General features: G+C 36.8%; 1 non-coding gene across 1 annotated transcript; it reads left to right on the top strand.

The window, feature by feature from the left end:
- Window positions 1-422: 422 nt before the first annotated feature.
- On the top strand, window positions 423-495 carry TRNAA-UGC (transfer RNA alanine (anticodon UGC)). The gene has a single exon. It is a non-coding gene; the product is annotated as a tRNA-Ala (tRNA).
- Window positions 496-13,596: the final 13,101 nt, after the last annotated feature.

The raw sequence follows: 13,596 nt of genomic DNA on the forward strand, positions 1-13,596 counted from the left end.
TATTATAATTACTAAAAGAATACTAAACCTGGTGTCATTAATTGTTGTTCCTTATTTACTTTTGGTTTAGAATTCTGGAAGACCAAAAAGTGGCTTTAACTATGATAAAAGAAACTAAAACCAGACTAACATTAATTGCTCGGAAATTCTGGTTAAAGAATCCTAATCTAAAATGACACTTATTACGGAAGAAAAATATAATGCTAAAACCTAAAGTGACATAAATTGTTGGGCAATTTAATTTTGGTTTTCTCGAAATACCTTTTTGTATTATAATTACGAATTTATCCAACATAAATTGTCCTTACACAGGGTAAAAAAAGGTGAACGACATTTAGCTAAGAGTTCGTGTTTTTAATATAGTATAAATATAGATAGATAGATTAAGTGTTGTAAGAGTATTGTGAATAAATTCATAACTTGGGGATGTAGCTCAAATGGTAGAGCGCTCGCTTTGCATGCGAGAGGCACGGGGTTCGATCCCCCGCATCTCCACTTTTTAATCTAATCTTTCGAATATTATTTTTTAATTAATTAATTTCGCAAATCTTAAGTTTTTTTAAAAATATATATATACGATCTTTTATAAAGGTAAGATTTTTCTGATCTCACCCCTACCTCCAGCTTACTACGAAGACCAGCAAAGCAACATAGCTAGCTAGTGCCTCAATTAAACAGTACAACGTTTTTGACTGGACAGCTCTCCAACCTTTTTCCTTGTAATATACTCCATTAGAATTATCTCACTTAGGAAAAAGCTTCAAGTGTACTAGTCCACTAATTAATTCTAGTAAGTTGTGTTTGTGAAAGAGAAGTTTGCAGTCAATTAATTAAGATATACTAGAGGACATAATCTCACGAAGTTTTCAATTGCTTCAATTATACCAGAAATTTGGAAAACAAAGTCCTTGTAAGGTATTAGGAACCATTAGAGACAAGGAGGTGCAGTTTATCTTGATGGTTTTAATTAATTAAACCAATGTCACTATCAACGTATAGAATCCCTCGATTTCTTTCTCCTTGCTCTTTATCTCTTCTAGAATTAATCATCATTTACGAGTAACCAGGAATTTAAGCCTTCTGATTCTGATATATGACATGGACATAAAATTGATATCCATATCTTAGTTCTTGCTTTGCATTTTGAGCCATTTTGGGCTATTCGACCAACTGGGTTAATGGACCAACGTGCTTACTCCTAGAGAAGTAGAGTAATACAGGCTTCACAATTTCTAATGGATTTCGTAGAGCTATCAAATTTATATGGCTATACTTTAGTTGTTTCTCTAATATGGGACTGCTATAAAGTGCAAAAGCAATCTTATCTGAATTTAACTTATGTATACCGAAAGTGTAAATCGTTTTCACATTATCAATATAATCTAGCATAACCTATTGTAGTAGGTCTGTTGATCCTACTCCTTCCGTTCCAATTTATGTGAACATATTTGATTGGGCACGGAGTTTAAGAATAAATGAAAAAATTTGGAATTTATAGTCCTAAACAAGTCAAAAAAGGACCCGGAGTATTTGTGTGGTTATAAACGCTTCTCATTAAGGGTAGAATTGGAAGTTTAAGCTAAATTGTTTCCAAAATTAGAAAGGGGTCATTCTTTTTTAAACGGACCAAAAAAAAAATAGGTTCACATAAACTGAAACGGAGGGAGTATTATTTAGGTTACGTACCAACTCGTGATCCTATGGTTCGTTACATGTAAACTGAACTCGGTGTACTGCAGTTACACTCGTTTTGTTATAGATGTTAAAAGTGCATTCTATATATGGGCGGCTCAAGAACACGCGGGGCCTAAAGCCAAAGTTTAATATGAGGCATAAATTTTTAAAAGAAAGTTATAAGATTGTTTTTAGTTGAAGTCTATTTTTTTAACTTTTTGAGATACAAAATTATTACTAATCTTTTTTATAATCGATTTTTTCTAATAATTCCTTTTCAATTGATAATATAGTCAATTCATCATTTAATCTTTCTTGAGAAATTGTTGATCTTAGATAAGATTTTATAGAGCAATAAAAGAATAGAACAATTGGAAGCTTAAAAGTATTGTTGAGCTATTGAAATCTTGGAGAAAGAAGGTAAGTAAGAATCTAAAAGATAAAGACATAAAATAAGTAGGGGTTTATGAAATATGAAGAGAATGGAAATATGAAAGAATGCCTTGGATAAACTAAGGAAGAGAGTAAATTAAATTTCTTACACGTTATCCAATGAAAGAGTAAAAAGTAGAAAATTGAAACATTAGAAAAATTATTCATCAATTAATCCATTTTTAAGTAAGTTAAGTTATTACTTTATTTATATATATAAAAAGTTTTCTTTCTTGTTATATTAAAAACTCCACTTTTTTATTAAAAGTACTAAATATTATTTTTTAAATACCTATAAACCTATTATTTTTAAAAAATGAGGCCTCCCAAATTTGGGTGCCTAAGGCACAAGCCTTACCTTCCATAAAATTGGAGCAGGCCCTAATTTCTATATAAAGGGTTAGCATGTAAATTGGTCTTCAAGTGGAGCTGAAATTGTTGCTATCATTATTTACCAGCTGATTAAGAACGCTTGCCAGTCTTTATCACCAAAATGAGGGAAATTAAGGTCAGGTAGAAAGTAGAAAGATTGAATAGGATACTACTACTACTACTACTATAATTTTAATCTAAATCCAATAATAGATTAGCACTCATCCTAGAAGTTGTTTGCCTTTAGCTAGGTTTCAGCAAAATAAAGGGCATGCGAAGACAAGTTCAGTCATCATTTATTAGACATAAACAAAGGCCAAGGCTTATGAATGTCCGTTGGTTGAGTTTTAGCTTTCAAAATCTAACTTACTACAACCTTAGCTTCTTTGTTTTTGCATGAAATACAACAAATCAAAATACTAGTCAGCTTAGCACAGGTTGGTGATTAGTTTATTTATGGAAGAAACAAATTATAGGCTGCTCGATCTAAGATTAACTCATCGCGTAATGAGATGGTTCTAATTGTTATATTCAATTACGAACGCACACTTAGGTAACATAATGCCATAACCCAAGCTTATTCGCGCCTAAATAAAATAAAATAATTTAACTTCAAACAGCTAAAAGTAAAAGTGAGAATATAGTTCACTTAAGTACTTATCATGGCTAAATAATAATGTGTATATGGAAGGCATATATCCTGCAATTACGTGCCTTGTTCTAATTATATATGCGTCCTTTGTACATTGCATGAAAAAAATTTAAAATCACGAAAAGATTAACCTTAGAGTTCAAAAATTTAATTCTGAGCTCTTTACTAAAAATCCCACTGGGAAAAACGATAAAATTAAAGAAGAATACGCAATATTGACGAAAAAACTGTGATTTAGAATAGTTGATATAATTGGGATAATAATTGATATTGATGAGTATGTTTTATTACCGTAAGCTATAAATCCTACGGTCAAGAAGTCATAATTTGAACAACAAATCATGAGTTCAAAACATAATGACTCTATGGTAATTAGCGTCTAGTTAGATCTTTCTTATTCCCTGTTATAATAAGTTTTGTAAAATGCACTAAAAGGAGCTACACAAACCTTGGGGAGGCCAGAGAAGGAGATATTAAAGCTGGATGATAATATAATTACTATAAGTATTCATTATCAGTCTTTGCTCTCAAGGCATAATTTTCCACAACTATGATTTTCTACATATGAAAGTTAGGCCTTGAGCCCATGCACAGTACAATACTTGTAAACCTTAGGTTGATAGATACATACTTTTCAAAAAGAAGCTTAGTCTAGTTATTGGTCGTAATTTGACTAGAGCCCATGCACAGTACAATACTTGTAAATGAATTTTGTTTTTTCTTCCATCTAGAGAGAGGGTTTAACTTAAAAAAATAAATAATACAAGACAGCTCACTTACAGTTCGAGAGTCAAACTCCAACACGTCATCAATATTTAAAGCTACTATCTTAGAATTTCAAATGTTTGATCACATATGGAACATGTCAACATCAACTCACGCACCAACTTCTGTAAAATAATTGGTATCTTACTTCATGACCAAGAATCAGAAAATAATAAATCTTATTTAAGCAAAACGTTTTTAAAGCTTCCATTGCATGCCATAATATAGATTATATTACTATCAATTCACTAGTTTGGACACGCCTTCAAATATTTACACCTCGTTGAATTAGGCTAAATGAATATTTAATATTCATGTTGTGTATTTAGCCTCGTCACTGTCCATTATTCTTGAAAAGAAATTAGTTGAATATTCATGCATTTTTTTGTTTTTTGTTTTTAAGTTTTACATTGACCAGACATCTTTGTTCCAAAAGATTGATGTCACGTTGTCAACAAATAACAATTGTCTGTGGATCAAAACTAACACCGACTAACTTCGGTAGGTATTGGGATCTGTCCACGGACAACCGTCCGAAACTCATGGCAGTGCTATCTCGTGATCACTCAATCATACAACTATTGCTCCAAGAAACCAAAATGAAAAGAAAAAAGAACCATAACAAATGGGAAATATTGGAAATAGATCTAGTAACAGGAAGGAAAAAAAACTAATGAGCAAAAGAAACAAGAGCTCGTTAGAAGGAGAGATTTACAAGAAGTCAAGAACTAAAGCTTGCAGGAAATAGAGACTAATAAGAAGGAAAAAACCGGTTATTAATTCCAGCAACTGAATACGGATTTAGTGTGTGATTAGTATGGAGATAAATATTTTCCGAAAAATGCGCTCAAATTTTGTTTGCTTAAATCTTTTGAAAAATATGAACTAATTTAAAGGAAAATGACTTTTGTAGAAAAAGTAGGAAAAATATTTTCCGAATCTCCAAGCATGTTTTTAACCCTCCCCAACCCACACCTTCTCACCTCACCCACCTTACAACCCCTACAACTCTGACAAACCGCCTCTCTGCCACCTCCCCGCCAGCCCAACCCCCACCAGCGACCACACCTCAACCTCGACCACCACTCTAGCCCTAACACCCTACTACCCTCCCACCCCAATCCCAACCTTAATCCTGACCCTCGACCCTGACCCTGACCCCGACACCGACCTGTGACCCAACATCGACCCCCTAACAAACAACCCACAACTCGCCCTAACCTCTCATTTGATTTCACCACGCGCTCGACCCTCGACACAAACCCTTGACTCCCGACCCCTAATGTAGGCGCCTAATAAGTGTGAATTTTAACCACTTATAAGTGTCTTCTTGCTATTATTTTTAGTCCGAATGTACTGATTTTGTCCCCTAATCAAATGAAAATGATTGAATTGCAGTGTGCTGGAAAGTAAAAGTTCAATGAAGAGAAATGACTAAAAAGGACATGTTCTAGCCAAATCCAGTGAAGAGGAGGAGTGTTGAGATAAGTGTGGTCCGCAGAATTATAATTGCGGCTGCAAAAGCAATTGTGGTCCGCAAAAGAAGAAATGCGTCCGCAAAAGAAAAACTGAAGCTTCAGGAATTTTAGGCAAAAGTGCGGTCCGCAGAATAAAATGTGCTCACGAACTTGTCCGCAAAACAGGTTTGTACTAACAAGCTTGAAAGATCAGAGAATGAGTTGTTGGATAAGTCTGAAGCCTCCTCAAATGCGATCTGTAAAACTTAAAGTGCGGACGCAAAAGTTGATGTGATGCCGCAAAAGCTGAAGTGCGACCGAATAACTTTCCCTAGTAAAAGCACAGGTAATATCAATCCAGCAAAGTGCAGACCGCAAAAGCCGATGTGCGGCCGCGAAACCCTACGAAGGGCATTTTGTCAGAGATTTTGGGAGCCCTATAAATAGAACTTTATGACTTCTTAAAGGTATCTTTTCATTGTAGCATCTAGGAGTTAGTTACCTTTAGCTATATTGAGAAAGTTTGAATTACAATTGGAGAAGATTATCCAGTCTTTCTTTTATTTTTGATTTTATGTCTTTGATTTCTTCTTATTTTTATCTTTCCAAGTATTTTATTATAAGTAGCAAGATTTTTATCTAGGGTTGTGATCCAACTCTATTGTGTAAATCTTATGGGTTATTGTTAGTATGCTTGTTATTGATTGGGTTAGTGTTATTTAGCCTTGTTTATGCTTTAAAGTTAGAATTGGTAGTTGCAAATATTGATTAAAGTCTTTTTACCTTGTTCTTACTTGAGAAATATGAACTTACTCTAGGAAATATTGGCTAACAAGAAAATTAAACTAGTTGAGTTATTGATTAGTTTAATTAACGGATTTGAACTAGAGATAGGGATAATCTAACTCGAGCTCATATTCAATTGCACATATAGCTACCCATTTGGACTTGATAAAGCTAAATTGGGCATAATCACTCTTTAACCGAGAGGTATTGAGTGAGTAATTGAGTATTTTGAGCCATAACGACCGCGATCTATCAAGCAAGCATAAATTGACCTTACTCATTAAGTTTACACCTAGGATAATATTATAACACTAGGCATTTATAAAACATCAAAAATATTTTGCTTATTACTTGGTTGCTAGCTTAGTTCACAAATCATCTTAGTTTTATTAGTGAAATTGATACACCACTTTGTTTGAAAGATAAATTGAGTTATATCAAGTTTCTCACTTAAATATTTACCATAACACCCATATTAAACTCCTTGAGGTTTGACCCTGACTCGCGTTGGGTAATTATTATTGTAAATATATGGCATTGCATGAAATTCTACGGACCGCACTTTTATTTGTGCGGCCGCAAAGATAGATGGTGGGCAGCAAAGGATGGATTGTGGCGGTAGAATCTGATTGCGGACCGCAAATGTAGGGGCATCCCAAGTGCAAAAATGAGGAGCCTTTGAACTTTTCTGACATCAGGCGGAGCCAATTTTGCGGCCTATGACACAATTATGCGGCCGCATGAGAGCACCTTTAGAGAAGTCATTAAAAATAGGTTGACATAAGTGAGTTCGCACTTGAGAAAGTGCGGACCGCACCTGAAAAAGTACAAACCGCATAGCTACAGGCTCTCTACCGCCCAAGTAACAGAGTGCGGACCGCAGTTGAAATTTGCAGCCGCACTCACTCACTCTCTCTCTCTCTCTCTCTCTCTCTCTCTCTCTCTCTCTCTCTCTCTCTCTCTCTCTCTCTCTCTCTAAACTGACCTAGGAATAAGTATAAATAGAATATTAGGTCCCCCTTTTACACTTTTCTCCATTTGACCTAATCAACAATGTTTGACTAAAAACTCAACTGCACGCACGGTTATTCACTTTGAGTCACTCTCGTTCCAATCATCAAATTTGCACTGGCACATTCTGGTATGCAACACTTCGATCTTGTTTAATTTTTTTTTGAATTTTTTTATTTTTAACTTCTTTTTTAGGCCATCTATGATTGCATCCCTTTATCTATTCTATGTGGGGTAACTTAAGAATGGGGTATTTGTAAAATAATGTTTGGAATGGGTTAGAATTGTTGCTATCATATTTTTAGCCTGTTACCCAGTTAGATTCAACAAAATTGCATAACGTAGATGTTCACTGAGCTTCGTACTTAGTTGTTCCCGTTGGTTCTTGATTGTGCGGACCGCATTTGAAATTTTGCGGTCTGCATTGTTAGTTTAAGCCTCCTGGACGATTACTTAAGTTCTGCGGCCGCAACTTTATTGTGTGGATGGCAGTGGGAATCTTGCGGCTGCAAAGAGAGGTCTGCACTATCCTTCAAAGAACTTCTTCTCTAGGACCTAAGTATTTTTACTCAAAGTGCGGACCACACTTTTAATTTGGCGGATCGCAGTTGGATTTCTGCGGACCGCACTTCCAACCTACCCTCTGCATGTTTTATAATGAACTCCCCCCTACTTTTATGCTTTCCCCTATTGTTATTGTGACTTATAACTACCTTGTACCTCATGTCAATGACTTGTATAACCACTAACAACTCTCCTTGTGTGTCAACAAACAATGGTATGATCAAGAGAAAAGGCGTAGACTTCAAAGGGTCGGGGTAACCAAAGGGCAGAGGTAGATTTTAGAAGAAAACAGTCGGTTGGGGGAGAGGAAGAAGCTTGTCAGACTCTGATTCATATGTCCTGTCTACGGAGGCCTCTGAAGGCAACTCATTGCCTCAATCTGAAGAGCACAATGAGGAGAAACCCCTACTACAGGGTCAGTCTGAGCCCCGAGTTAAGCCTTCAAAATCTCAAGACAAATCCAAGGCACAACCATCACTATACATGAGTCCAATACACCTGCACCTGACTCTAATTCTGATGATTCCCTTGACGACGAAAAATGGGGAAAAGTTGTAAGGGATGGGAAAGAAATGACCAAAACTAATATGGTCTAGGAAGACCGGTTCTTGAGTTACAATGCATTTGTTGACTTCAAAAAGGGGTGGCAAGAAAGATCCCTAACTCATGAGAGGCAATTCCTCACAAAAGATCTAGACAAATACAATATGACAGTATTGGAGCAGTTTACAAAAAGAAAAGGTTGGATGCAGTTCACTGAAGTGCTAGTTGATGTCAAAGAGCAACTTGTCTGAGAGTTCTACGCCAACACAACACACATAGTCAAAGATGCCAAGGTTACCAAAGTGCGGAACCTCAAGGTTTAATTTGATTAGAAAATATTGAATGCATATCTGGGACTTAAGAATATCTGGGCCTTGAGGATGTTGAGCCAAAGGAGTACCTAGTCAAGCTAAATGAGAAGGAGGAGGTCTGACCGTGGCTTGTTGAGATTCTTGCACTAGAACCTACCTCTCCTATGATAGGTTCCGGATTTCCAATCTTCCTCAAGACCTTGAGCTTCGAGGCAAAGTGTTGGAAAATATTTGTGTGTACAAGACTTGACCCGTGCTTGAAAGAAAACAATCTACCATTATAGAGGGAAGTTCTCATGGCTTCCATCATGGCCGGATATCCAATTAATATGGGTTCCTTGATGTTGGCCAACATTACTCTGGTAGCACAACAAGGAAACACCTCATACCGTACCCCTGCACCATCAAATAGTACTTGACATATGCAAAAGTGGAGCTTAGACCATTTGACACCAAGATTAAGCCAACTGTCCCCTTTGATATGTATAAATTACAAGACCCCAGAAATCCCAAGTCCCAGAAGAGTAGCCAGCCTCGCACTACTACTAGCTAGTCTGATGAGCCTGTAGTAGCAGCTTCTGGTCCTCTTGATATCCCCTCATCTTCAGCTGAGCTATCTACTCATTCTATGGAAACACATTCTGAGCCACCATCAGCTCATGCTCCACTACCTACACCAGCTCTGAGGCTCGTTCCTATGCCTACTAGCCAGTTATTTGCCTTGTGGGTTTCTCTTATATTGGTGAGTCTTAAAAACTAGATGCAGATAGCTACATCAAAGTTTTTCGAGCTATCTAGTGTAGTCACTAGGCAACCCTCTACATAGCCAAACACTCCTGACACTTTTGAGAAGCTTGCAAAAATCTTGGACAACCAAAATGTGATCATGGTTTCTTTGGTTTAGCATGGTGCAATGATGGAGAGGTTGACCAATCAGGTGAAGAAGATGAGGAAGAATCAGGCCAGCAAGAAGTCAGTTGAGTCACTGCGGGCTGAAGTGAAATAGATAGCTGAGGCAGGCAACTTGCTCTTTGGCATGTTGACCTAGCCACACCCAGCTTAGACTTCTCAGGATGCCCCTACCACTCACACTGACCTAGTCTTGCATCCAGCACTACTGCTGTGGTGCGTGACATGTTCACATCTCAGGCAGCTCCCATGGATGATGATATTATCCATTTAGTTGAGCCAACTCGGACTGACCCACCTGGTGATACCCTGATAACTGAGGATGCATAGGGAGTTTCTTTTCTCCTATCTACTCTTTGATTCTATTTTGTTAAACATTGGGACAATGCTTACTTTTACTTAGGAGGGTGGAGAATTTGACTTGATTGGATGAGTTTTTATGACTTTGGGATGTAATAATTGGATGATACATTTTGACAGTTTTTAGTAGTTTGATACATTCAATAATAATCAATAGTTTTATGTTGCTAGTGTAAATAGCTATGCATTTATTTATTATTATTGTTAATAAGCCTTTGGTTTTCTTCATGCCACGGTTCTTTCCAAAGGTGGTCTCTTGTGTGAACCGAGTGACTTTTCCTAAGGATGAATAGTGTGACAACTTTCTTAAGGGAATTAATCTGTTGTATGTTTTGGTGGTGGTAGTAGTAGTAGTAGTAAGTACTAATGAATAAAATCTCTAATCAAGATCTTCTAAATGAAAATGGGTTATTTATGCTTCATGAGGCACCAGCATAACTAATTGCATGCTTACAGTTTCAGACAAGGTTGTTCTAAATCATTTTTTAGGAAGTAACTCTAGTAAAGTGACTTTGAGGCTCTTGAATTATCTTTGATAACCATTAGATGGTTGAGTAGACCATAGATATCTTTGACTCGGCTATGGTTATTGTGGATTTTAGACTCTATCTTCTTTTACGGTCTATTTGCATGGGAGGTGAGGTAAAATTTTGTTGCTAGTCCAAGTGCTTGAGTGGATAGTCTAGAGCTTAGCCCGAATGTGCTTCAAGGTAAAATTTTGAGTTTGCTTGGTCTGAAAGATGATTGTAGGATTTTCTTGGACCATTTAAGCTTTCAATTGCCACCATATGATCATTATCCCTAGTCAACCCCCTTTGAGCCTTTTGCCTTTCTCCTTTGGTAACCTTGCTACAAGTCTTTCACCTTTTGTTCATGATCTCTTCTTGGCACCTAAACCTTCCTAAGCACTCATATATAATACGTGGCTCAAGGCCTATGTTTGGGGGGAGATTTGAGGAATCTAAAGAGTTATCAAGGTACCAAAAATAAAAATAATTATCTTCATGAAAGAAAAAGAAAGAAAAACAAGTAATGTGAACAAAAAGGAGACCAAAAAGGGGGAAAAGAGAGTTTGATGAAATAGAGTGAGCCAAGTATCTCTAGCATAAAAATCAAGGAAGAAATGAATAAAATTATCAACAAAGAATGATGGCAAGTCTCTCTAGCCTCCAAGAAAAAGAAATTTACCTCTAAGGGTCTATTTATGATGTTCTATGACAAATGTGAGCCAAGATATGGTAAGTGAAATGCTTAAGAAAGAGTGTAACCACTTGTATCTCATATAGTTTCCTACCAAACAAAAAGCCTTCATTACAACCCGAAAGAAGTCCTATTTGATTTCAAACCTAGTATGCTTATATTAGTGGAGATGTAAATCAGGGGTAAGCCTATGGTACTTGAAACATAACTTGTGACCATTCTTTGTAAGAGAAGAGTGAAACCTTTGATGCACTAGAAATTTAGTGTTGAATTTTGAAGTGAGCAATTCAAATGGAAGGTAGAAAAGAAAAAGTTTGGAGTCTACCATGATTAACATGAAAGAACAAGAATCCTTGATGAATGAAGTTAACTCTTGAGACTCAAATGTCACACTAACGTCACATGAGATGAGCAAGTTACACCTTTTTTAGAAAGTTGACACCTTGTTTAGAATGCATGAGTATTGTGGGTAATTGTTGGTTTCGATTGAGTATAAATAACTTGTGGGTGACTCCTTGAAATGACCTTAGAATGTGGGAATGAGGATGCTAATCTAGTCGTTTGAGGAAAAAGCAAAGACTTATGTTGGGGGAGTTAATAAGTATCAATTTTAACCACTTATTAGTGTCTTCTTGCTATAGTTTCTAGCCTGAAAATACTGATTTTGTCCCCTAATCTAATGAAATGATTGAATTGCAGGTGTGCTATAAAGTATAAGTTCAATGAAGAGAAATAAATCAAAAAGAAGATGTTCTAGCCAAATTCAGTGAAGAGTAGAAGTGCTGGGATAATTGCGGTCTGCAGAAGTACAACTACGATCCGCGAAAGAAGAAATGCGGCCGCAAGAAGAATTGAAGCTTCAGGAACTTTAGGCAAAAGTGCGGTCGTACTTGGTCCGCAAATTAGGTTCGCACTGACAAGCTTGAAAGATCAGAGAATGAGAAGTTAGACAAGTCTAAAGCCTCCTCAAATGTGGTCCGAAAATTTTAAGTGCGGCCGCAAAAGCTGATGTGTGGTCGCAAAAGATGAAGTGCGAGCGCATAACTTCCCCTACTGGAAATATCAATCTAGCAAAGCGCGGACCGCAAAAGTCGATGTGCGGCCGCAGAACCCTCTGAAGAGAATTTTGTCAGAGATTTTGGGATCTCTATAAATAGAACTTTATGAATTTTTTAGGGTATCCTTTCACTGTAGCAGCTAGGAGTTAGTTACTTTTAGCTATTTTGAGCAAGTTTGAGCTACAATTGGAGAAGATCATCCACTCTTTATTTTATTTTTGATTTTATGTCTTTAATTTCTTCCTATTTTCATATGTCTATGTCTTTTATTATGAGTTGCTAGATTTTTATCTAGAGTTGTGATCTAACTCTAGTGTGTAAATCTTATGGGTTATTGATATTATGCTTGTTATTTATTAGGTTAGTATTATTTAGCCTTGTTTTTGCTTTAAAGTTAGAACTGATGGTTGCAAACATTGATTCATGCCTTTTTGACCTTGTTGTTACTTGGGAAAGAGGAACTTAGTGTAGGAAAACTTGGCTAACAAGAAATTGAACTAGTTGAGTTATTGATTAGTTTAATAAACGGATTTGAACTATAGATAGGGATAATCTAACTTGGTATCATATTAATTGCACTTATAGCTACCCATTTGGAATTGAGAAAGCTATATTGTGCATAATCGCTCTTTAACCGAGAGGTATTGAGTGAGTACTTGAGTATTGAGAGTCATAAGGTTCGGGGTTGGGTTGGGTCGGATATCGAGATCGGGGGTCAGAATTGGGGTCGAGAGTAGGAGTCGAGGTCGAGATCAAGGTCAGGATCGAGGTCGAGAATCAGTGGTTGTGGTCGGGGTTGAGAGTTAGAGTTGAGAGCTGAGAGAAGGGTCAGATATTAAGATCGTGGGTCGAGGGTTGGAGTATAGGTTCAAGGTTAGGTCAGGTTGGCTGGAGAATAGGATCGAGGATTGGGGATTAAGGTTGAGATCAAGGTTGAGATTCGGGAGCTAGGTCGGAGTCAGAGATCAGGATCAAGATCGGGGTTGATCGAAAGTCAAGAGACGGGATCAGGATCTAGGATTGGATCGGGGTCAAGGGTTAGGTGTCGAGGGTTAGGGTCAGAGTGGGTGTTAATGTCCGGGTCGGGGTTTGCCTAGATTATACATAAATACTCTTGGAAAGATATTTTTGGTTAGTACTACTAATCAAACACTAAAAAATAAAGAAGAAAACTAACCAATTATTTATTAGGAAAACCTTTTCTAGGGAAAACCTTTTTCGTGGAAAATATTTTCTTTCGTACCAAATGATCTCTTAAAGTGTTGGGATTTGAATTGGGGTTTTTTTAACAATTAACATGGGATATAGGCCCACCCGTGCATCTTACACATACTTTTATTTTTTATGGGGTAAAATTAACGAATTACAGGTGGACATTCGTCGAGCTGACACGTAGCAGTAAAGGCAGGTAGGATATGAGTCAGCAAATAACTGGCACCGGCTACAAGCATACGGCCGATGTTGTATTATTTTCGAAGACATTAAAATTGGAGACGAGAGTT

The sequence above is a fragment of the Nicotiana tabacum genome, chromosome 13 (assembly GCF_000715075.1).
Source record: "Nicotiana tabacum cultivar K326 chromosome 13, ASM71507v2, whole genome shotgun sequence".
NCBI lineage: Eukaryota > Viridiplantae > Streptophyta > Magnoliopsida > Solanales > Solanaceae > Nicotiana > Nicotiana tabacum.